The following is a 23,705-nucleotide window of genomic DNA, read 5'->3' as shown; positions in this document are numbered from 1 at the left end:
TGCTTGACCAATCAATCAGGTGTGTTTTACCTCTGTTTTAATCTGATGTTTCTCCAGATATGTGTATGCGGGAACCACGCATGGCCAATCCAAAGCTATTACAAGAGAAGTTATGTTGGTCAACTTATATCTTTAACAGTGGCCGTGACCTCTACTGAAGAAAACGTTAAGTTAAATTCAAGTGTATGCAATTCCATGGGGGCTATACTGATTGTGTAAACGTGAATGTCACCGATCTTAGGTATAGAGCAATTACCTCTGTTTGATGAACCAAAACTGATGTGCTTGTGATCGTGAGACCCGCATAAAAGAGAAAAACATGCGAGGACCTCAAAGCGACGTAGTTTTCTAATCTGAACGGGTAAAATATAATTAAAGTGTTAAAAAGAATAATCAAACATTTGCTCACTTTTAATGATGCTCAGATATCATTAAAACCTTTTTCATTTATGGAGTCAGATGAAATAACGAGGTAATACATAAGAGAAAATGTATTTCATTTAATCTTGTTGTGTTGCGTAAAAGGAAAGACAGTAACACGCAAAGACCTTCACCCATATTATTGGAGACCGCCATTGGACTGATAAACGGGCTCACAGATGTGGCTTCATAATGTGGCCTCAATGACTGTTTATTTGTATAAGGTGTGATTGTGCTGGAGAACATGTATTTTTCACATGCACTGCAGGCCATTCTCAGTATATCTCTCTCTTTCTCTACATTTTGCAACACTTGTGAAAGTTAATACATCACTAAGTGTTGTAATTTTTTGGTTGAGTTGAGTAAAATGTAAATTTTTTATGTAACAATTTGGCTCAAGTCCTTCTCTGCTGAGATATTATATCTGCAGAAGTCACTAGAAACCTCTTGAATGTATAGAATGGGCAAGTTGCACCTCTTTGAGAAAAACAAACAAACAAAGGAAATAGCTGAGTTCTGCCTAATCACTGGGGATGATACAGGATTTTTACAGTGCCGGAGTATACAGAACATGAGACTAACCTAATCTCATGACATCCTTACCCTGACTTACCCAGCTGTGCATGTAAATGTTTTATGTTTATAACCCACTTGTGTTTCTCCTTTGACTTCTGTCCAGGAAGCCCATCGTGCACTATTTACTGGGCGGTTTGTGAACACCAGTAGTTCCTCTGCTACACCTTAGGGCCACATGCTGCCCTTACACAGTGTCTTTTCAATAGAAGACTGACTGGAATGCAAGAGTAGGCAGCTTTCTCTGAGGAGTTAAGCCCTGCAACATCTGAAAAAGAGCTTTGGCACTGGAGAACTCTTTTGAAAATTATATATATATATATATATATATATATATATATATATATATATATATATATATATATATATATATATATATACACACACACTACCTTTAGTATTATAACTTTTGTATAATCAATTATAAGCTTCACATTTCTGCCTTGAAACCCTCCAGAAATTGGTCCCATTCGCTTCCAATGTACTGTAAGTGCCTCACTGAAACCTTGATTTTTGTCTTTTTTAAAGAAAAGGAGGGACAATAAAAATATTTTTTTTGCTGTCAATTGAGTTTAACTTGTATTGAACCTTGAAAATTCCTCTAATAATCACAGTTTTCAAAAAAATTTCAGAAAAACTCCACACGGGAACATTAAACTAATCAACTTAAAAAAATGCTGCAAAACTAATGTTCATAGTGTATGATACCTAACACATTACAAATGTAAAGGTTTAGACATTTATTTTAAAAGTGTTTCATATCTTTGTTTTTTTTGTACTGTATGTATGCTATTTTTTATTTATTTTTTTTTTTTTTTGTGATGTATGTCCTGTTGTTGGGCCTAGAGCCTGTAATAAAGTTTAAAGTCTATTTGCAAATGTTATGTAAAAATCCTTGTAGGTTATTGTTTTCTACTGTTGTAAAGTCTTATTCCCCATTTGTCGCTCACTTCAACGTTGTGTCGAAGAAGCGACACTAGGGGTCTCTCTTGAGGGCCGAATATAACTCTGATCTATGAAAAAGGCCAATGAGAAGTTGGCGGACAGAATTTGCATGTCCCGCCCCTTGACATACGGGTATAAAAGGCGGGAAATGCGTCTGTTTCATTCAGAAATTTTCTTTGGAGCCGATGGTCGTGCTTGCTACGAGTCACACACACCTGTTCCTCTTACCTCTGGTCAATCTGCTGTTGGATCTATGGCGCACATCAGCGGCTTTCTCCTTCTCTGCACGGCAGTGCAGTTTGCCCCTGGGCGCTTTGACAGCGCAAACTTAAGAGTTTAAAAGAGTGACTTTCTCTAAAAGAGCAATACACAGTTGAACGTCCTTTTCAGGATGCGTCTTTATAAAGATGCCCTTCCGCCCCTGTGTAGTTCCTGAATGCGCTAGAGTGCGCTTCGCTTCAGATGGCCACAGGCGCTGTGTCTGGGCTGCGATCACACCGAGGCAGCGTTTGTGGATGGTTCATGTTCTCACTACGAGAACATGACCATAGCAACGTTGCGGTCATGGCTTTCCTTCAACCGAAGGAATGCCACTCCAACCGCCACCCGCGTCACTCCTTCTTCCCATGGGATTGAGGACGACACTGCTGGCAATGGAGGCGATCTGGGGGTGGCAGCAGGCTCGGTTTCGCCGGGTACATCCCCGCGAACCTCCCGCCCCCCGGCATGCTTGTTGAATTCCGTCCGGGCTCGAGGCAACAGCGGCTCGCCTCACAGCCAGCCTGCCTATCCTCTAGAGCCCCCCGAGCTGGATGAGCTCACCGCTGCATCGGAGAGCGGTCCGGCATCTGACGTGGATGATGGGGTCTGGGATGCCGCCATCGGGCCAGCATGCCCAGGCTGAGGCTGACGCCCAGATGTCCAACATGCTTGCCTGGGCCACCGCCAGCGTGGGGCTGGACTGGAACCCTCTGTCCTCCACACAGCCATCGCGGCTGGATGATTGGTTCCTGGGGTCTGCGCACCGCTCACAGCCACGCCCCCCCGGTCCCTTTTTTCACAGAGGTGCATGATGAGCTGACGACTGCATGGAGAGCAGTCCTCCTGCGGCTAAGAAACGTGCTGCTCCGCCTCAACCTGGGCCCAGCTCTCGGCCCCCACGTCGAGCACCCAGCAGGAAGCGCACGCACCCCATCTCATGGACCCCCTTGAGGAACCGGAAGGCTCCCAGGCGCTCCTGAGACGAACGACCCAGAGACCGAGACTGTCGCTCCGGAGCTGGTAAGAAGACCACTCCGTCCCCGGTGGAGGAGAATCCTTGTTGAGTTTGAGCGGTACCCACATTCTCAATAAAAGAGCTATTTCCTTTTGTCTCTGGGTCACCTGGCCCGCAAATGCCATTCTCACGGCACTCTGCCGCCAGACCTCAACAGTCCCCTGGATGCGGAACCCCCGCCTCCAGCCAAGCCACGACTGTCCCCCGGCCGGCCAGTTCTGACAAGTCTAGAGGACGCCGTAGCTGGGCCTCCTCCTCAGTCACTAACCCGGCCCTGCCGGGTGTGCAGAGCAAGGTAAGTGCTTTGAGTCTTTTCTCAGCTCCAGAGCCTCGGGATGCACTTTCGTCTCCCGACGCCATACTTCATGCTCAGCCCCGCTGCAAAGTCCCGCCGGGTACATCAAAAATAATCGTCCTTTTAGTGCCCCAAGCACGGAGCTTGGATAAGTGGCTTTCACTTCCCAACCCGTCTCGCTGGCTGGCCATCCACCTCCGTTATGCAATTCAGTTTGCCAGGCCCCACCCCCCTTCACGGGGGTCCGCTTTTCCGCAGTACATGGCGAACATGGCAAGTCCCTGCGCGCGGAAATCGTGACCCTTTTGCTCAAAGACGCGATAGAGCCTGTCCCTCCAACTGAGATGAAGAAGGGTCTCTATACCCCTTACTTCATCATACCCAAGAAAGGCGGATCTTGGACTTGCGAGTTTTCAACCAGGCCTTGTACAAACTCCTGTTCAAAATGCTCACGCAGAAACTATGGGACTATGCGCCCACAGGGACCAGGTGCTCAGGCACCTCAGCCGTTTAGGGCTTCAGGTCAAGTGGGAAAAGGGCAAGCCTGCCTCGGTTCAGAGCATCTCTTTTCTCGCCATGGTTAGACTCAGTCTCAATATCAGCGCGCCTCACCAACGAACGCGTGCAGTCAGTGCTGAAATGCCTTGCCACCTTCAGGCCAGGCACAACGTTCCCTTTAAAACTTTTCCAGAAGCTCCTGGGGCATATGGCATCTTGAGGGGCAGACAGCACCACCGCGGTGGCGTACATACATCGCCAAGGCGGCATGCACTCCCGCCCCATGTCACAACTCGCCCGTCGTCTCCTCCTTTGGACTCAAGTCTCAATGTGGTAGCGGACGCGACAATGCTTGCCCAGTGGAGAATGGAAGCTTCACCCCCAGTCACTCAAGCTGATTGAACGGTTCACCAAAGCTAAGGTAGACCTGTTCGCCTCCCGAGAATCTGCCCACTGCCCGCTCTGGTATGCCCAAACAGAGTCTCCCCTCAGGGCAGACGCACTGGCACACAGCTGGCCCATGGGGCTGCACAAGTACGCAATTCCCCCAGTGAGCCTTTTTGCACAGGTGCTATGCAAGGTCAGGGAGGACAGGAACAAGTCACTCTAGTGGCTCCCTACTGGCCCACTCGGGCTTAGTTCTCAGACCTCATACTCCTCGCGACAGCCCCTCCCTGGCAAACCTCCTTACGAGTGGACCCGCGTCTCCCTTGGGCAGTTCCCGCTGCCCCCAGTCGCCGTGTCTGTAGCAACTCCTCCCTCCAAAGAGGCGGGATCTACTACCGCGCCACTTCCCACATGTGACCTAAAAGCCCATGTGGTGTATTTCGCCACTATTACCTCCCCCTCTCTGGGCGGGTGTGGTCTCCGCATGGTCTTTTCCCCCTGAAAGAATAGGAAACTGGGTAAGACCCCCTTCCCACGATGCATGTAAGGGCCCCAGCCACTTTGCTCCATGCGAGAAACATAGAGAGAAAAGAGGCCCGGCTAGGCTCGGCCCGTTCCCAGGTTGGCAAGCGTCTCCTTGTTCCCCTGTCTAGGGTAACTATAAGGGTTCCGACGACTTCATGGGGCATTGGGGAAGGGTACATGCAGTCTGGTACAGCTGGTCGTTTTGGCACATCAAGTACCTGCCCGCTCCTGTGTCAGCAGTACACGTACACGTCGTGATTTAAATCGGACCCCTCGTGTCGCTTCTTCGACACACCATCAAAATGAGCGACAGACGGGGAACGTCTAAGTTATGCATGTAACCTTCGTTCCCTGATGGAGGGAATGAGACGTTGTGTCCTCCCGGCCACGTCGCTGAGCCGAGCCACTGTTGTGGCCGGACCATTTCCGGCTCCTCAGAAAAATTCTGAATGAAACAGACGCATTTCCCCGCCTTTATACCATAATCTGGAGGCGGGACATGCAAATTCTGTCCACCAAATTCTCATTGAATTACATAAGTAACCTAGACGTTTTGTTTAAGGTTTTATAATAAAATATTAAAAGAACCACTTCTCTGAGTAGCAGAAGGAATTAAAGCTGCTGGCAAAATATTCCTGTATTTCAAATTAAATCACAGATAATTATTTCCAGGAAACAATTGACTCGTAGGTTTGCTTCATCCCACAATTCAGTAATTGGTATCTTAATTAATAGAGGATTTGAAGGTGACAAGGAGGAAACTGTTTGAGCTACGTCTACTCTCTGGTATAAAAACAGAGCGCTTATAGAGGGTTCAAAGTAATTAAGTCTTCACTTCAGATCATAGCATCCCCAGACAGCACCTCAATGTCACAGATTTAGATTGTACAGTGTCATGAGATATTTAATTAAAACCAAATGAGCAAATGTGGAGTGTTACAAAAAATGAAGAGTTAAGAGAGTACATTGAATTCCAAGCTAAATGTACACCTGCAAACAATCCTCACTGTTTTTGTTCACTACTCATTCACTACTTAAAGGAAAAGAAACACATGCCACCTCTCATTACAGTGATACAAAGGCTTCACTGCTTTCTCCAGCTTCTGTGGCCATACTGTAATAAAACCCAGCAATAGAATGATAACAGCACCTTTGAGAAATTATATCAGATTGATACACATATAGCAAAGCATAAAATGGACAGGCATGATGGTACCACAGCCTTCTGTATATGATCAGCAAGTCCCACTGGGATCTATTTCTCAGTCTTGAACTGTGTTCTTGGAGAAGATGTGCACATTTGGCAGTTTATCATGCGTGAATGGATGAGAGAAGGGAACAAGACTTCCGCTGTCATGGATTATTGCTACTCCACTCCACAGGGTCTGATGTGCGACACATGGCCTAAAAACAATGGAGGAATCATGAAGACAGCATTTTTTTAGTGTAATACAAACAGTACATCTAACAAGATGAGATCTACATCATAGTATTGTCATAGAAATATAGGCACAATACACAAAACAGCCATTATTTTAATAACACATTCTTTATCAAAATCATGACACAAAAGCCTGATAATTTATAATTATATATATATATTATATATACACTGGCAGTCAAAAGTTTGGAATAATGTACAGATTTAGCTGTTTTGGAAGGAAATTGGTACATTAATTCACCAAAGTGGCATTCCACTGTAGTCAGGACATTACTGATATAAATAACATCACTATTTGGAAAAAAAGAAAAGTCATTTTTTATCAAACAGACAGGCCCCATTTCCAGCAGCCATCACTCCAACACCTTATCCTTGAGTAATCATGATAAATTGCTAATTTGGCACTAGAAAATCACTTGCCATTATATCAAACACAGCTGAAAGCTATTTGGTTCACCCCATAGCTTTCACCTGGATTGTAACATACCGCGGGCGGGCCTCTGAATGTTACAAAAATAACTATGCGATGTACTGCTGTGTGTACATTGGTACACATGCCACATATATTTGGAAAGCTCCATTTCTTGATTTTCTATTGATATAAACCATTTTAAGATACAATCACAACAGCAGGTACAATCTATATCTTTGTCAGACCACCACCATATAAACAAACAATAACAAAATTTAGGCAACTCACATATGAAGCCTCATAGTGGTCCACTGATCCATAACTTCCCGACAAAAACGGTGTTGTTACATTGCCAAATGCCCAAACGATCAAATCAAGTAAGATTTTTAGTCCAAATCACATTGTTACATCAATAAATACCCACGGACTCTTGTTGCATCATTTCAAAGCACCTGGCAGCTGTACCTAATCTTTCACATATTATCAGTAATAACTTCAGTTCAGATGTAAACATTTCCTATATCCGGTATCAAAATGGATGCTGCACTCTGACCTTTCGATTGACACCTCATTTGACCCAATAGGAGCTTCCATGTCCTGTCCAAAGCCTTCAATAGCCAACCACAGTCTGTGTCAAATGTAAGGGCCTCCCCCCTTTCCTTTGTGTAAAGATCAAGCCAATTACAGCCAAGTTTGCAGATGACTGGTGTATCGTATAGCCAATGAAATTCTGAAAACAATTATATGCAGCTTTAGTGGGAAGTTTAGAGAATGTTTCTGTAATGTGTGTGCGCAAAGTTGTCTTGCCATTACCGAGTGTTTTGTGCGTCTGTGCATAAAAGCTGAAGAGTGTTGTTTTGGAACTGTTTACACATTTTGGAGATTTAAATATGCTGAAACGGATGCGAAAAACAGGATTTTCGCTCCAGGATGTGATATAAGAAGGCATTTGTTGTGAAAACGATGAGTCTGGAGATGAAATTTCTGAAAATACGGATGATTCAGAGGCAGAGGAAATTATTATGGAGGGATGAGACATTGCTCTGGACAAGTAAGTGTTTTCTTGTGTTTTATAACATATATACTGTATATTCAGCATAAATAAGCTTTAGTTTGTTTCCTCAGTGAGTGTTTGAACTGTTTATGGGAGTGTTTTGTATTTGTTTGTGCGTGTGTGAGGTTTTAGTTCACTGTTTGTTTCAGATCTATTGACATGCTATATAGATGTTTTGTATATTTACTGTAAATATTTATATATAAGTTGAAAATAAGAATATATCGTCCCCTTGGAATTATAAGGTTCTATCTGCGTTCTGAGCAGTTTTGAGATACTGAGCTTTAAAGTTTTTGCATTACATATAGGAAAATTTATATGGGGAACAAGTTTCTTTCAAACATGAAAATAACAGGGACCCTATATGTATTCTAAATATACAATATCAAAATCCTCTCAAATTTGTAAATGGGGATTTTTGGAATGGGTCTAATGCAGATAGAACCTTCTAATTCTAAAAAAAACACTTTTCGCTTAGAATTATAAGGTTCTATCTGCCAAAACATTATTTGAACATTAAATATAAAATGAATGTTGTAACAATGTCTCAATATGTGTTAGAAAGTAAAATGTTATCCTTTCTATGACATTTATTTAATATTTTTAGCACTTTCATGCATTTAGGACATTTCAAATTAAGCAAGGTAGGTCTAAATATTTTGTCCAGAGCAGTTACTTTTTGGTACCAATTTGGTGGGTAATTAAACACATTATTGCAGAAATTGTTACTTTAATTTTTCTTTTGTTTAGACAGAAAGCAGCTACTGTAATACATCTGAGCAGGACTTTATTCCACCTAAAGTGGGCCAGGTAAAATGGCTTTCTCTCTAGACATCAGTATGGCTGAAATAACATGGTAACGTTTATTGTTGTAATTAAGACCCCATGAATTCAACTGTTGACTATTTGACCTTTAAGGCTTAATATTGTAAAAATTAAGACATTTTAAGACTTTAAAAACGGCAAGAAAACAGACATGCTTCAGCAAATTAATTCATTAAGTTTAATAATCATTGAAAAATTATACACTGACTATATCAAAAAATCACAAACTCATTTTTTAAAACACAGAACTATAATACTCTCTATCTGCTAGTGCCATGAATTTAAACATGGACTTAATGTCACTCATCTTCGCCTCTGAGATGATGCTCTGTTTGGGGAGTACCCTTGGTTTGGGTAAAATGGATGTAGGTGCCAGGCTTCTCGTGTGTTTGCTTGGTCCTCTTATGTCTACTTTAACTCTTGGCTCTGCATGTGATTTTGTGTAATGAAGAGTATATGGACACTGATCAAACACAAGCTGTGACACTTCAAAAAATGGAACCTGTTTGTACTGAAACAGCTTTGAACATGCCTGAAAGTCATAGAAATCTATTCTCTTCATCTGTATGATTTCATATGGGTTGTTCCTGTTCACCTTCAGTAAAATGCTAAGAAAGACAGTGGTGAATAGAATTCAGACACTGCCATTGCCTTTTCAATATGGCTGTGCATATTGTCTACCTCCTGCACTGCGGAGTGGCCTGGAGTAGAGTATTTCATTGTTATCTTTTTAATTTGAGGATGCCTTGTCAGGAAATCTGCCATAGCAAAGACTATTATGGAATTTCTGTTCTGAGGCACACAACTATCACTCCATGTAATCATCTCAGTGGCATGTGGATGATCACGTACAACACGTTCTAATATTTTCATTAGTGCACTTGCAACATCATTTCCTCCCTTACCTGACATTGCCTCTGTCCACAAAGCACAGTAGCCTTTTTTAGTCTGCGAACAGTGAGCAGTAAGATTATACAAGTTAAGTTTCCGCTTGTAGAAAAAAGAGCTAATTTCGGCAAGTGGACATGAAATAACATTCTGTAGGTCAAAACAGACTGTTAGAGTATCTTTATCCTCTCTGTCTTGTTGGCGCTCTTGGCGCATTGCCGTCTTGTTGGCTATATGCTTTGTTTGATGGTATTCATCACTTTGGCCTACCATGTTTTGCTTTACGGCCGTCTCATATGCTTCACACTGATCACACCGATCCTTTTTACGGGTGTGAAAGCTAAGGTTGAACTCTGTGTTGTATATGAATCGGTAATAAGATTCTTTCACAGGTGTATTTCCATTCTCGTTACATTTAAGTCTGTAGAGATCATACATCCTTGAAACATTGAGTACCGGTTCAAGGTACTGTCTTTCTGTGCTGGCACGACAGTAATGTGACTCAACAACAGGAAATGAACTGATGTGTGCCTTTACCTGCTCTTTCTGATTTTCAGAAATGCATTTTTTTTGAATGCTTTCCCCTTGCATCTGATTTTGGCATGCTAGTCATCTGATTTTTCTTCATGTGTGTATTATACACAGGTTTCTGGCTGATGGCAAGTGTGCCCAGATAAAACTGCTTACAGACTCTCACCTTTTCACCCTCTACGTTTAGATAGTACTTAAATGAGTAGGTACGATTTCTGTGTGGTTCATCACAGGATTGTCTTTCTTTTTCTGTGCAGTCTGTAGTCATGGCTATAAAGTCATATTTCCTGTTTTGACTCAACAGGTAGAACTGTGTAAAGCATTTCTCCCTTTCAGCTGGGGTTACTTTCTTTGCACATTTGTATTTACATGACGTACTACAGTTCTTCAAAGTTCTCACTTGTTTAGCAGAAGCCTTTTTATTTGCAGAGTTGACATGTTCCTTGCCCTCCTGATAAAGTTTCTTGCAGGTACTTGCTTTCCATGTTGAAGGATTTGAAACACGTCTCCTGTTTCTTCTTTTCTGAGTAGCCCCCAGCTCTTGTAAACTGGTAGGTGCAGTCACTGGCTTGGTCACTAGCTCGGTCACTGGCTCGGTCACTTGCTCCACTGGCTCCACTGGCTCGTCTGGTAAGACCCTAGGCCCTGCTGCATCTACCTTGTCACCTGGCTGGAGAAAAAAGTACATTTGAAAAAATACAGGTGTAATCCTTTTATTGTCATTGTAACCTGTACAACGAAATTTAAAAGTGCCAAACAGTTGGTGCATCAGTAAAATCAATATCAATAAAAAGAAAAAAACAATCCCCATCTTATTGGAGATACACACACACACCACCATTCATTCTGTCATAGTTATTGCACAATCTAACTATATGGTATTGTTTTATGAATGTTTTTTTATGGCATTAAGGGTGGTTATTGCTGTTGGATAAAAACGTTTTAAGTCTGTTTGTTCTTGATTTGATTGTCTGCCTGATGGCAACAGTTCAAACAAGGAGTGACCGGGATGGAAAGTGTCTTTAATAATGCTCTGAGCTTTTTTGGCACAGCGAGCACTGTGAAGGTCAACCATTGTAGGGAGGGGACAACCGACTATCTTCTGGGCCATGTTAATGACCCGTTGGAGAGCCTTTTTCTGGGCTACTGTGCAGCTACTAAACCACACACATAGGCAGTATGTTAAGATAGATTCTATGGAACACCTGTAAAAGGATAACAGCAGTCTCTGAGTGATGTTGTTTCTCCTGAGGACCCTCAGGAAGTGCAAACATTGTTGGGCCTTTTTTAGCACCTTCACACTGTTTACGCTCCATGTCAGACCCTCCTCAATGTACACACCCAGAAAACAGAAGTCCGACACCTGCTCCACCCGATCCCCGCTGATGATGAGTGGTGTGATGTCAGTCTTTTCCCTCCTGTAATCAATCACCAGCTCCTTGGTCTTTACAGTATTAAGGAGAAGGTTATTCTCCATACACCACACCGACAAATGTTTAACCTCCTCTCTGTAAGCTGATTCGTCTGCTCCAGTGATGAGCCCCACAACTGTAGTGTCGTCCGCAAACTTCACTATGATGTTATTGTGGTGGGTGGAGGTGCAGTCGTGCGTGTATAGAGTGTACAGCAGGGGGCTCAATACACAGCCCTGTGGGGAGCCGGTGCTGAGACTAAGGGCCGTAGATGTATGATGGCCAACTCTCACCCTCTGGGTGCGACAAGTGAGAAAGCTTTTAATCCACATACAGGTGGGGTATGGAATGCCTAGATCCATCAGTTTGTTCATCAGTTTTTGAGGAAGGATGGTGTTAAACGCAGAGCTATAGTCCACAAAGAGCATCCGTACATAGCTCCCCTGCTGCTCTAGATGGGACAATGCAGCATGCAGGGTTGTAGCTACGGCGTCCTCTGTGGATCTATTAGCTCTGTATGCAAACTGGTGTGGGTCCAGGCTTTTTGGCAGGCATGATGTAATGTGACCCCGGACCAGCTTTTCAAAGCATTTCATCACCACTGGGGTGAGTGCGACTGGCCGGTAGTCATTGAGGCTGGAAATATAAGGTTTTATTTTTTTTTAGGCAGGGGGACGATGGTGGAGGACTTCAGGCATGGTGGGACTGTGGATTCAGCCAGGGACTGGTTGAAAATCCTCATAAAGATTCTAGCCAAATGAAAGACACTTTCATTTGATGGCGGCGCACATAGATGCTGCGGCTCGGTGCTCTCTCAAATACATATTTAAACATAATATTTAAATACACAATGTAAAAAATAGGCATGCAATAAATTCAGAAAAGTTTCTTATTATTAGCTCACTACCCCTGTAGCTCAAAACTAACCAATTCTGAATGACTGACTGACTCTTACCTTTCCTCTCTCTGTTGTTCTCTGTCTTGGCATTACTGTACTGCTTGTTTCTCCCTCGGTCTCTAAAAGTCTGATTTTACATTGCTCCTTTACAACATTGCTCCTTCCCTCTTCTGCCTCAGTTTCTCTCCCATTCTCTGATGATGCTTTTTTCATATTTTCTTTGCCTGGTGCTTTCTTTCTCAGTCTCCTGCTATTGTTTTTAGCATTACTTTTTCCCCTCCTGGATATGTCAGGTTCATTACAAAAATAGACAAAAAATATATATATTTTTTTAGTATGGTATACCATTGAGTAGCTACAGGCTACAATCATTCTGAAATAATTTTAATACTGAGGTAAGTTAACTGCTTTTTTTTTTTTTATCTTAGTGCTTGACTCTTAATATCAGGAACTATGAAGCTAGCGCTGCTGGCTAGTGTGGTGTCTAACTATGAAAACAATCTCCTCAGCAAGACCCAAAAAAAAAAAAAAAGACTGAACTTGCCTGGAATTCGGGCTGCTGTCCTTGAGAAGATCTTCAATAAAGTTGTCGATCTTGAGGTTTCTTAAAAATTTTGCGTTGCGTGCCATTATCCTCTCAGATATTTTGTTTCTGCGATCTTTTCTGTATTCAAGGAAAAAGCCGGCGACACGACATATAAAGTTGATCCTGATTAGTCCTCTTCTGTGCATACGAAGTGCTGATTGGCTAACGCAGATAGAACCTTATAGAGCCAAGTTAGAGTTCGACTTTGTAGATAGAACCTTTTTGTTTTTTCAATAAAAAGGTCCCAGAATGTACACAACTTAAAAAAAAACATCACATAATGTAAATAAGTTGTCACAGAATAAGAATATGTGAATAACTCAATTTTGACAAAAATGTCTGATAGAACCTTATGATTCCAAGGGGACGATATGTTGTGTTTGAGAATCTCTTTGTTACAATGCTGAATTTTTGGGGGAGGTGTGTATCTCTTTGTTCCATAGTACATTGGCAAAGTATACAGTATTTACAGTAAATATACATACAATAATACATATTTACACATTCGAAAATAAAAACTAATATATATATATATATAATACAGAAAAGATGGAAAAGTATTGTCTAGCTTTGTAAATTACATTTATTTCTTTATTTTCACTATAGGCAATTATCTGATGAATCAGATAGCGATTGGGAGCTGGATACTTCTCCCCCACTCAGCAAGCGGCCACATAGAGTGGAGCAGCAGGACAGCACCTCATCAAGAGAGGAACCCCATGTAAAGGAGAGGTCCCTATGAACCAGAAGGCTTTCAGAGAGACCCTTGCTGAGGAGCTGGCAGAGTTGGGGTCTCACTCCACAGCCAGACTCGTACCTCCTGCTCCACGAAGAGCACATCACAGGCTGGTGCACATCACCAAATCTTGCACCACTGGTCGTCTAAAGTGCAGGCAGTGTCATGCAAAGACACCAGTGAAGTACTCTTCCTGTGATGTGCCTTTGTGCTTTGTACCTAAATGTGACTGCTACAATGACTGGCATGTTGCTAGAAACATGTAAAATTGTATAATTGTTTGTAAATACTTTGTGTAAAAATTCATGTAAATAGTTTGTTGTGTATTTGTTATATAAACAAATTTTCCACCATAGCACTAGTTTTGACTATTTTATATGCACAACGTTTAGTTTCAAGAAGGGAAAAGGCACTCTAATGTGTTTATGCACATTAGAGTTACTCTGTGTCAGCAAAACTAATAGTGGATCTGAATATGGAATATGATAGCTCTAAGTGTCATCTTTCATTAGAGCCCAAAATTATGACTGTACGTTGAAGCGTTCAAAAGTAGTAGCCTTTTTGTCCTAGGTATACGTCCATGGTTACCAAAAGGTCCTTTTGGAGTATCCAAATATTCTACACTTAATTATATGTATAGAGAAAATGCACTAAGCAACTTTTAAAAGATCAAACTGTTTTATTTTTTTTCTATAGGATGGCATTCTTGAACATCACAAGGGTTTTCCTCAAGTCATCATCTGTTTTGAATGCATATCTACAATCTATCGCTATCTTTCCCAGTACTTGTAGTATGAGAACATTGCCGAATGAAGAGAGATCCATTTTTTTTTTTTTTTGTTCAAGGTTTTTTTATTATTACTATATAAAGTCATGACAAAAGTTTCAAACATTGTACAATAGTAATACAACATAAATGAGGATAGAATAGAGCTTTCATTTACCCGAGCCCCTACCATCCCCAATCCCATATCACCCACCCCCCAGGGTAGGTCTTACATGTCACGCACACACATAAATGCACAAACAAACATTTTCTGAGAAACCAAATTAAGTGAGTGTATAAAATAAAATAAAATAAATAAATATATAAATAAATAACTAAATAAATAAAATAAAAACAAATGGCGTAAAAAGTGGTTGTGAGTGAATGCGCACCCTAATCAAGGAAGTGTTTGTAGCTCATTGAAATAAGTAATAAAAGAGTTCCAGTGTTTAAAAAAGTTATCAGTGTTCCCTCTGAGAGTGAATTTCACCTTCTCTAATTTTAAAAAGAAAATAAGGTCCTTCAGCCACAGGGACACAGAAGGGGACTGTGAGGATTTCCAGGAGAATAGGATCCTACGCCTTGCCAGCAGAGTAGCAAAGGCAACCACATCTGCCTGTTCTCCATTAAGGAGCTGTGGGACTGGTGTAACACCAAAAATAGCTAATAGGGGGCTTGGGTCTAAGTGGACTCGAAGGACGTCTGAAAGGATATTGAAGATAGAATTCCAAAAATGTTCAAGTTTGGGACAAAGGGAAAACATATGGCTAAGATGGCAGGGAGTTGATCCACACTTGACACAGGCGTCATCAACATCTGGGTAAATTTCTGATAATCTTGATTGTGAAAAATGCAATCTCTGTACCACTTTAAACTAGATAAGACCTAGGCGAGCACATGTCGAAGAGGTACGTATTCTCTTGATGGCTCTCTCCCAAAAATCATCTCCAAAATCAACTCCCAGTTCAGTCTCCCATGCAGCAGAGGCTTTAGAGCTAGTCTGCTTGTCAAAAGACAAAATAGTTTGATATATTTTTGAAATGAGAGATTTTTGATGTGGTTTATGACGAAATAACTCTTCCCATGGTTGCCTTGAGGGTGGGGAGGGAAAGTCGGGAAAGGTGTTGGAGACACAGTGCCTAGCCTGAAAATATCTGAATAAGTGAGTAGGGGGTAAGTTGTGAAAGGTGGATAAATCTGAGAAGTTGGCAAAAACATTGCCAATGTATAGGTCACTGAAGGTCACTATGCCATTTCTCTCCCAGAGACGAAAGACGGGATCTAACTGAGAGGGTGGAAAGAGATGATTGCTGCAGATGGGCATTAGAGTAGATGCAGAACATGACTGAAAGTGACACCTGATACCATATTTTAAGAGAGGTACAGACAACTGGGTTGTCTGTGCAGCGAGAAGGATAAGGGGATGAAAGAGAACAAGAGAGCAGGTAAGGAAGATGACTCACATGACTCAGCCTCAAGTTGGCACCACAATGTCTGTGGAGCATCCAGCCAAAACAAACACTTCTGGATGTTGGCTGCCCAGTAATAATACATAAAATTAGGCAGAGATAGCCCTCTGCTGAGTGTGCATTGCTGCAGTAGGGATTTCCTAACTCTGGGAGTCCTCCCTCCCCATATAAAAGAGATGAGAGCCTTATCTATAGATATAAAGTACGATTTGGGTAAAAATAGGGGAATGGATTGAAATAGGTAAAGACACATTGGCAGTATGTTCATTTTAACAGCATTAACTCTCCCAAGCATAGACATGGGAGTGTTAAGCCATTTCTGAAAAGTAGTCCTCATATAGGAAAGGAGAGGAGTGAAGTTAGCATCTAATAGGGAAGATAGTGAGCAAGTAACATTAACTCCTAAATATTTGAAACCAAGAAGAATCCATGTTGGGCCATAAATTCAGAGGGTAGTTATTGTAAAAACATGCCTAAAAATTGCAATAAATCAGAACACAACTTCAAAAACAGTTGCTTGTAACCATCAGAACATAAGGGCAGACTGTGCGCTCAGAAGGTAACATTGGTCCACAGTCTAGAGATGGCTACTGGTAACGTTAGCCTTTCTCCCATCAATAAGCAACAAACAAACCCCCAAAAAAATAAACTCAGAGCATGTAACATTAAATCAGCTTTAAATGAGCCATATTGCCCTATCGAGTGAACCTAAACAACATATTAACACTAAAAAGTATTTAAGTAGCCAATGGCCTATTGATGAAAACATTTGACGGCAGACAGAAACACAGTAATGTTAGCCTACCTCAACAGGGCGGGTGTGCAAAACTAATCAGTTGTGCTTTGCTAGCTAGCCAGCCAAACAGCTAGGTCGCCAACTTTATGTTAAAGACTGTCTGAAGCAGGAATACAAAAAACTGTTCCAAAAAACTATTTAAAATGTAAACACTGGAAACATTATAACTGAGTTATGCTTCTGACAGAACAATGATAACCTGCTGACAACAAGGAGAGAATAGGCAAAGAGAAAGGCCTCTAAATACTTCAGCAGCTCTTTTTCGCAGTTCCGATTATCTGACAACTTTCATGAAAAGGCAGGTATTCAGCTGCTGGAGAAAAATATTTTGGGAGAATTTGCAATTACAATTCAGGTTTTGTGTCTGTTGTCAAATTTAAAATTCTGACCTTGTTGTGCAAGCAGTACAGAACTAAAGCAGAAACTGCGACAGGGAAGCTCTGGAAAACCTTTTGCTGAGTTAAGCAGTACGGCAGTGTTTTGAGCATTTTTCCCTGGAGAGAGATAACAGAAAGTGAAATGAACAGCCTCTCAGGTGTGCAACACAACCTGGCCGTTTGACATTTCACGCATTTGCAGCTGTCATTGGGTATAAAGGGAGCTGAGTATGAAATCTTCAGAGCTAGTTAATAAACAGAACGTACAAAGAGAGATAATTAAGAGCAGCATATTTAAACTTGAGCCTAGGAACAGTTTAAGCAACAATTTCCCTTATTTTCTTCTGTTAAAATGAACTACATTTTATTGATGATATTGTGTATAATGTCATATTTATACATCAATACCCAGTCGATGTCTGGCCAGATGGTCACTTAACAGAATATTTTATATAAAAAATTAAAAAAAATATTTAATACTTATAAAAAACAGGTTTATGCTGTTTAGGTTTTTGTAGACAGTCCAGTTCTCCCATATTAATTCTTCCAGACTCAGTACCTCCTGTCATTTATGAATATAACATGACAGATTTCAATGGTTGCTATAGGACAAAGCTGGTTGTAAATCCATGCAAGCATTGCAAAACTTTGTCAGTGGCCTCTGGCTCTGAAGAAGCTGGTCCATCCATCCTAAAATTTTCAATACATATTCTGAGCTTATCTTCTGTTAACTGGATGACATTTTATCCTTACTCCTTACTGTATAATAATATATACACAGTAAGCTTGAACATAATTTTATTCAAAGAAATTAGACAGCTTGGATAAACGTGTGCAAAATTTTCTAAGAGTAGGCCTACAGTCTCTGAGACAAGCATGCAGATGGCAAATCAAATGAAATGTTCTGATTGTTCCTCCACCCTTATTCATATATCAGCTGGGTGCATGCTCTTCGGGAAGTGAAATCAAAATGGCTCTACTTAATCTATCACTCTGAAAATATATCCAGGAAGCTTTTTCCACAGCTTTCTGTATGACTCAGTTATTTCACTGCAGTCCATTTATGCCATCAAAGTTGATCCTCTCAAAGCATGGATGGAATGAGAAAGTCAGCGTACAGATTTGTGCCGAGAGTACTGCTTGTAAGGTCTTCACGAGAGCATGCAAGCACATTTTGTATTTCTTCATCAAGACCAGAAATGGAATAATGGATTTTCATCCCTTTTTTGTTGTTGTTGTTCTTAGACAGCTAAATAAAAAAGCAACATAACATGTACTTTAGAAGTGAATGTCTGTTCAACCCATTGAATTTGCTCACAGAGAAATTGCCAAATTTCAATGACTGTCCTTTCACAGTACAATATGTAATTACTGGTGATACGCTCTTCATCGATTTAGGTGGACTGTTGATTGGAAAATGTCTAGACTCTCGATCTTAAACCTCACAATTTAAGATTAATATGATTGAGCCAGCCATGAAAATGCAGTAAAAAAGACAAATGGCAGTACTGGCAGTACTCTGCATTGAAATTTGTGCCTATAACTTTAATGACTCATCCAAATAGTGTCTAAACAAATGGCTTATACATTGTAGACTCTGAGTAAATCTATGAGAAATAGTCCTCTGTGCACCAACAGATCCATTTATTTTCATTGTCTTAATCACAAAATCAATATGGCGCCAAATGCCAACATTTATCTCAGCAGAAAATAATATACGGTGTTGCACACAAATACAGTGCTTTGCAAACGGCACTTGATTGCAGTGCAAGACCAGATTAAATTTACATAATGGCAAATCATTCAAAATCATAGAAGGAGGGAGGGGCTAAATAAATTTATCTTTGATGACAGAGTCATGGAGAGGCATCACACTTTTCAAAGAGCTTCCTGTTGTTATGTTAATCACAGTGCCAAGTTATAGTATATATTTTAAAATTGGTGCTAAAATGTATAATGAAAATGCTATTACTAAGGAGGTGGATGATATAATCCTCAACTAGGCCTAATCCCCCATCTGATGCAAAGGTTATGTGAAAAGGTAACTAAACAAACATGCTTTGGTTTCATTGATTTTACATGACAAACTGAACAGTTTTAAATGCAGAAGTATAGTGCACAGAACTACTTTAAGCATAGTTGCATAGCACAAGTTATGTATCTCTGATATTACCATATCAATAACTGAGACTTAAGTGAAAACATGTTCATTATTCAATGTAAAACATAGTTGTTAGCCAGAAAAATAGAACAAAACAGAAAAAAGCTTGCAAATACTTTCTGCAAAAGAGTGGAACTACTTAAACTGTATAATGTACAGTAGTTTGTCCATAAGAAAACTACCTCTTATCCAGTTTTTCCTCCTGGATCATTATCTGAATTCCATCAACATCTTCTACATCCCTAACCCTTTCAGTGAGAATGTGGATCTCATCAAAATGATTTCCACTGCCCCTATCTCCATGCTTCTCCATGTTTTTTACATGACCTGACAATCATGATGCTTGGGGGCAAAACAAGAAAATACTCACATACATAATAATAGCACTTCCATACATAACAACAACACCGTCTGAATAAATTAGTTAGGATAAGTAGTAGGAAACTTTGATGGAGAAACAGTGACATGTCTGTAACCTGCCAGGAGGGATTGCTCAGGAATCCTGTTGTGATGAGAGGTATTAACTCCATCCCAGAGAGTGGAACATGGTAATATGTGGAGCTCACATAATCTGCTTATATAGGGTCTGGATCACAGGGGTTTATTAGGCATTACTCTCGCTTTCATTTATCTTTGACTCCCTGTCACTATGTCTCATGTACGGTTCTACTCAAAAGTTTACATACCATTTTTATGATCCTCACACCCTTTTCATATGATTTCTATTTATTTTTTTAAATGCAAACCATCTTACATATTCCGCAAAGTGGTATGTAAACACGAGAAGAAAGAACTGCACATAGATGTAACATGTAGTTCTTTTTGTAATTAAAGCGTCACTCTTTGTGAATCAATGAAACACCCATTTTTGTGGAACATTTCATTGAAGCCATGTTTGCTGAACAGTTGTTGAGGTATAGTTAATAGTCAACCCCAATACCACTGCCTTTTTTTTTTGCCCTTAAGCAATGACCACAGACTGCACACATTGAATAAAGATGCTCCTTTGTGCCTCCTGCAGATGAGCTCTGATGCTCTTCTGAACAGAGCATATGCTTTGCCTCTGCAGAAGTCTATAGCTCCAGGAGTTCAACAACACACAAACATAATCTTTCTTAAAGGGAATATATCAGTGGCCATATGAGTAAAGTGATATGGAGTACAAATACTGATCTGGGATTAGTTTTTGTCAGCATTTCCAACATCTTTCCATATGTCTTGGAAAGGTCTTTAATTATTTTAAATGGATGGGAAAGCCATTACCCTGAGACATGTTGTACATATGGTCCATGTATGATCGCTTAAACTACAGAATTAAATATGAAAAACCTTCACATTGATTTGCATCCTTAGACAAAAACAATGCATTCCCTAGTTGAGATGTCTTTTTAGGGATACGCTACATATTCCTGAATAATAGTGAGGCTTCACCTAAAAATATTTAGAACAAAATATCAAACCAAGGGCGTTTATTTTAAAGAACTGTAGCACAAACATACTTCTTATGAGTACTTGGTTGTATATGCATGTGGAACTGTAGTATGTCATAAATAAATGTTACACAAACATATCTATCTCTACATAAGAAAAAAGTTAGCCTCATGAGTTGAGTACTGATGAGCGAGAAGGACTGTACATTCTAGTGTGATGGATGAGAGAAGAATTTGTAAAAATGTCAATGATTTGGACTCACTCTATACCACAAAATGTTCATCCAATTGCTTGTAATCTGGAGGTCAGGCTTGGGTGTCTCTGGCAATTGGGTCCATACTATTTAAATGCTATCAGTATTTATTTATTTATTTCAGTTTATTGGCTAAACCTCCTAATGGATCCAATGGTAACACTTTACAATACAATTTTGATAATTAACATTAGTTAATGCATTAGGTATCATGGATTAACAATGAACAGTAATTTATTAAAGAATTCATGAATCTTGGTTAATGTTAATTTATAAAAGCACTATAGTTCATTGTTAGTTTAATGCATGAAGGTGAATGTATTTGGCTTTGCTGTCCATAACGGAGAGGCTTGAGCACAGCTTTGTACCTTAAATGGTACCTTTTTTTCTAAGAGTATATATACATATATACCAGTGGAAAATTCTCAGGGCCTAACATGCCAAATAAATCAATATTTTTCATCCTTTCATTCTCAGTCACCTTTTTGCCTATGTATTTTGAATTGCTTTCCACTCTTAATTAATCTACAAACAAATAGAGAAAAACTGAAAGTTTATCCAGTCAGAATTTATTCCTTGATGCTTACTAACGAAGCATGACAACTGTTTCACAAATCACATGCCCAAAGTCATGCTCTTTAGCCGAAGCACCGTGTGATTCTGAGCTACACCCCCCCCCCCAGGCCTTCAGAAATTCCACAGAATCCCTCAACAGTGCAAATGAATTGGGGGATATGTCCCAGTCGAGGCCTTCTAGCTGGCCTTGAGTGATGCAATCACGCTTTAAGTGACGTAATTTTAAAGTGAAATGCGCAAGATCTTGCTGACGAATCGACTGTCATCTGATTTTCATACCTGAGATGTTCTGCACCGTGTGATTTATTAATCATGAAAGGAGGACTGATTTTCACTCCAAACAAATTGGTAAGTGCTTTTTGCATTATTATAGTAACATCAGGAGTTTTCTAAGAATAAATTAGGCTGCTGGAGCACTTGGGGTCAGATCAAGTTTTGAAAAGTAGTGATGTGTTCCATTCAACTCGGAAAGTTGGATTTTACAACTTCCTACTAGGAAAAGTGCAATGGAATGCATCTTGAAGTCAGAATTACAACTTGTAAGCTTGTACATAAATTCTCAACTTTCATCGCCGAGATGCAGGGGCATGTTGTCACACAAAAACTTCAACACTCAGGGAGATATACAAAGTAAGTGAAAAGCGTTCACTTTATTAAGTAATATCGATAAATGAGTTTGTTTACACATGCCATGATATTAAAGCTTGTTTAACAAACGCCTGCAGAAACAGGTGTATAAAACATTATAATCTCTTTTGATAATCGTACACCTGAAGCACAAATGCTAGCACTACAGCACTGTTCATCAGTTGGGTTGCTAGGAGACATCTCTAATGAGAGTCAAACCCCTGCTAAGCTAACTGTATCACACATCCTACTTTAATGGTACGCAGCATTACCGTGTTCCCTGACTAAACAAAATGTATTGCAAGCAACATTTAAATCGCAAATATTATTTGATATATTTTCCAGGTATTATATTATATTAAGGTATTAACATCCTTGGTAGATTCATATGAAAAATTCCGATTTTTGAATGTCTGTTCAGGAGACATTTATTTGTCATGCTGCAGTTAAAATTAGGCTTGCTTGCACAGTAAGTGTCATTTCAAGTTCTGGCTTTCGTGCGTGGATGTGTTTTTAAAATGTAAATTGGTATTATTAGATAGCTGCGACATAATGTGTGATGCCCAAAGGCATACGGCGTCTTATTCATTATGAAACTGTGTTTTCTTAATGGCATGAATCTGAAGGCCTAAACCTTTAATGCAAGGCCCCTCACATACGCATATATTTCAGGACACTTCCCTCCCCTCTCCGCTCCCAAAATCTCATTACCATAACATGTAGGACCAGGACATGCTATTAAGAGGTTTTGTGAGAATCACTCCACTTTATTGAACAAAGAGTGTGAAAAGTCCTAAACCACAAGCAGCCTCTGATTCTTCTTTGTGCTTCTTCATAAACCTCCTGCTTATTTAACAATAGAATATGAGGGCTATATTTCATACACCCACACTTCCTCCTGTCACTTTTCCAAAGAATTCCCTTCTTTGTGAGATTAAAGTTCATAGTAAAAGACAGATGAAAAATATGGAGCAGTAGGTGGCAAGGCATTCACAGCTGAAACTTTTAGATGATAGATGTTTTGAGCTGGTGATTCAGATCTACTTTAGCAGTCACTCCTTCTCTTGTTTTCCCTGTGCTCTCTCAAAGGACGCTGAAGCTATAAGCAGAGATTATGCATATCACATAAAAACAAAGCTGAGAAGTATTGAGCGATGGGCCATTCTGTTTATTCATCAATGTCCCTGTGGGGCCTCCAAGAGAAGTGTGATGCTTAGTCATTTTATTTGATATAACAGCCATAGATTCCTTATGAAGTGGGCATCTTTATATTGAGTCACACCTTTTGTGCCTTTAAATGCTTTTTTCTTTTCTTCAAAAATGTGGCCTTTTCCTGTCACATTTAAAGTCATCAGAGCTTTCAAATGAATAGAATTAAAAGGCACATAACAAAGACAGGCACCAACTTCCTAAAACATAAGCGCCATGTAAGACACTCATTTACACCCTCATTATATTAGTCATTTAAGTTCATCTAATCCAATCTAAACCAAACCAGACTGTCTTTTCTATGATTAGAATGTTTGTGTTGTTGTTAAATGGAAAAT

At 40.3% G+C, this 23,705-nt stretch overlaps 1 long non-coding RNA gene across 1 annotated transcript in view; it reads right to left on the bottom strand.

Moving 5' to 3' along the window:
- Nucleotides 1-5,821: 5,821 nt before the first annotated feature.
- LOC127624568 (uncharacterized) overlaps nucleotides 5,822-23,705 on the bottom strand; it is a 37,210-nt gene continuing 19,326 nt past the window's right edge. Inside the window, exon 5 of the long non-coding RNA XR_007968195.1 lies at nucleotides 5,822-6,323. This is a non-coding gene — a long non-coding RNA (uncharacterized LOC127624568). The remainder of the gene's footprint in view (nucleotides 6,324-23,705) is intronic.

This window comes from Xyrauchen texanus, chromosome 31 (assembly GCF_025860055.1).
Source record: "Xyrauchen texanus isolate HMW12.3.18 chromosome 31, RBS_HiC_50CHRs, whole genome shotgun sequence".
Lineage (NCBI taxonomy): Eukaryota > Metazoa > Chordata > Actinopteri > Cypriniformes > Catostomidae > Xyrauchen > Xyrauchen texanus.
This window is presented reverse-complemented; position numbering and strand designations above follow the sequence as displayed.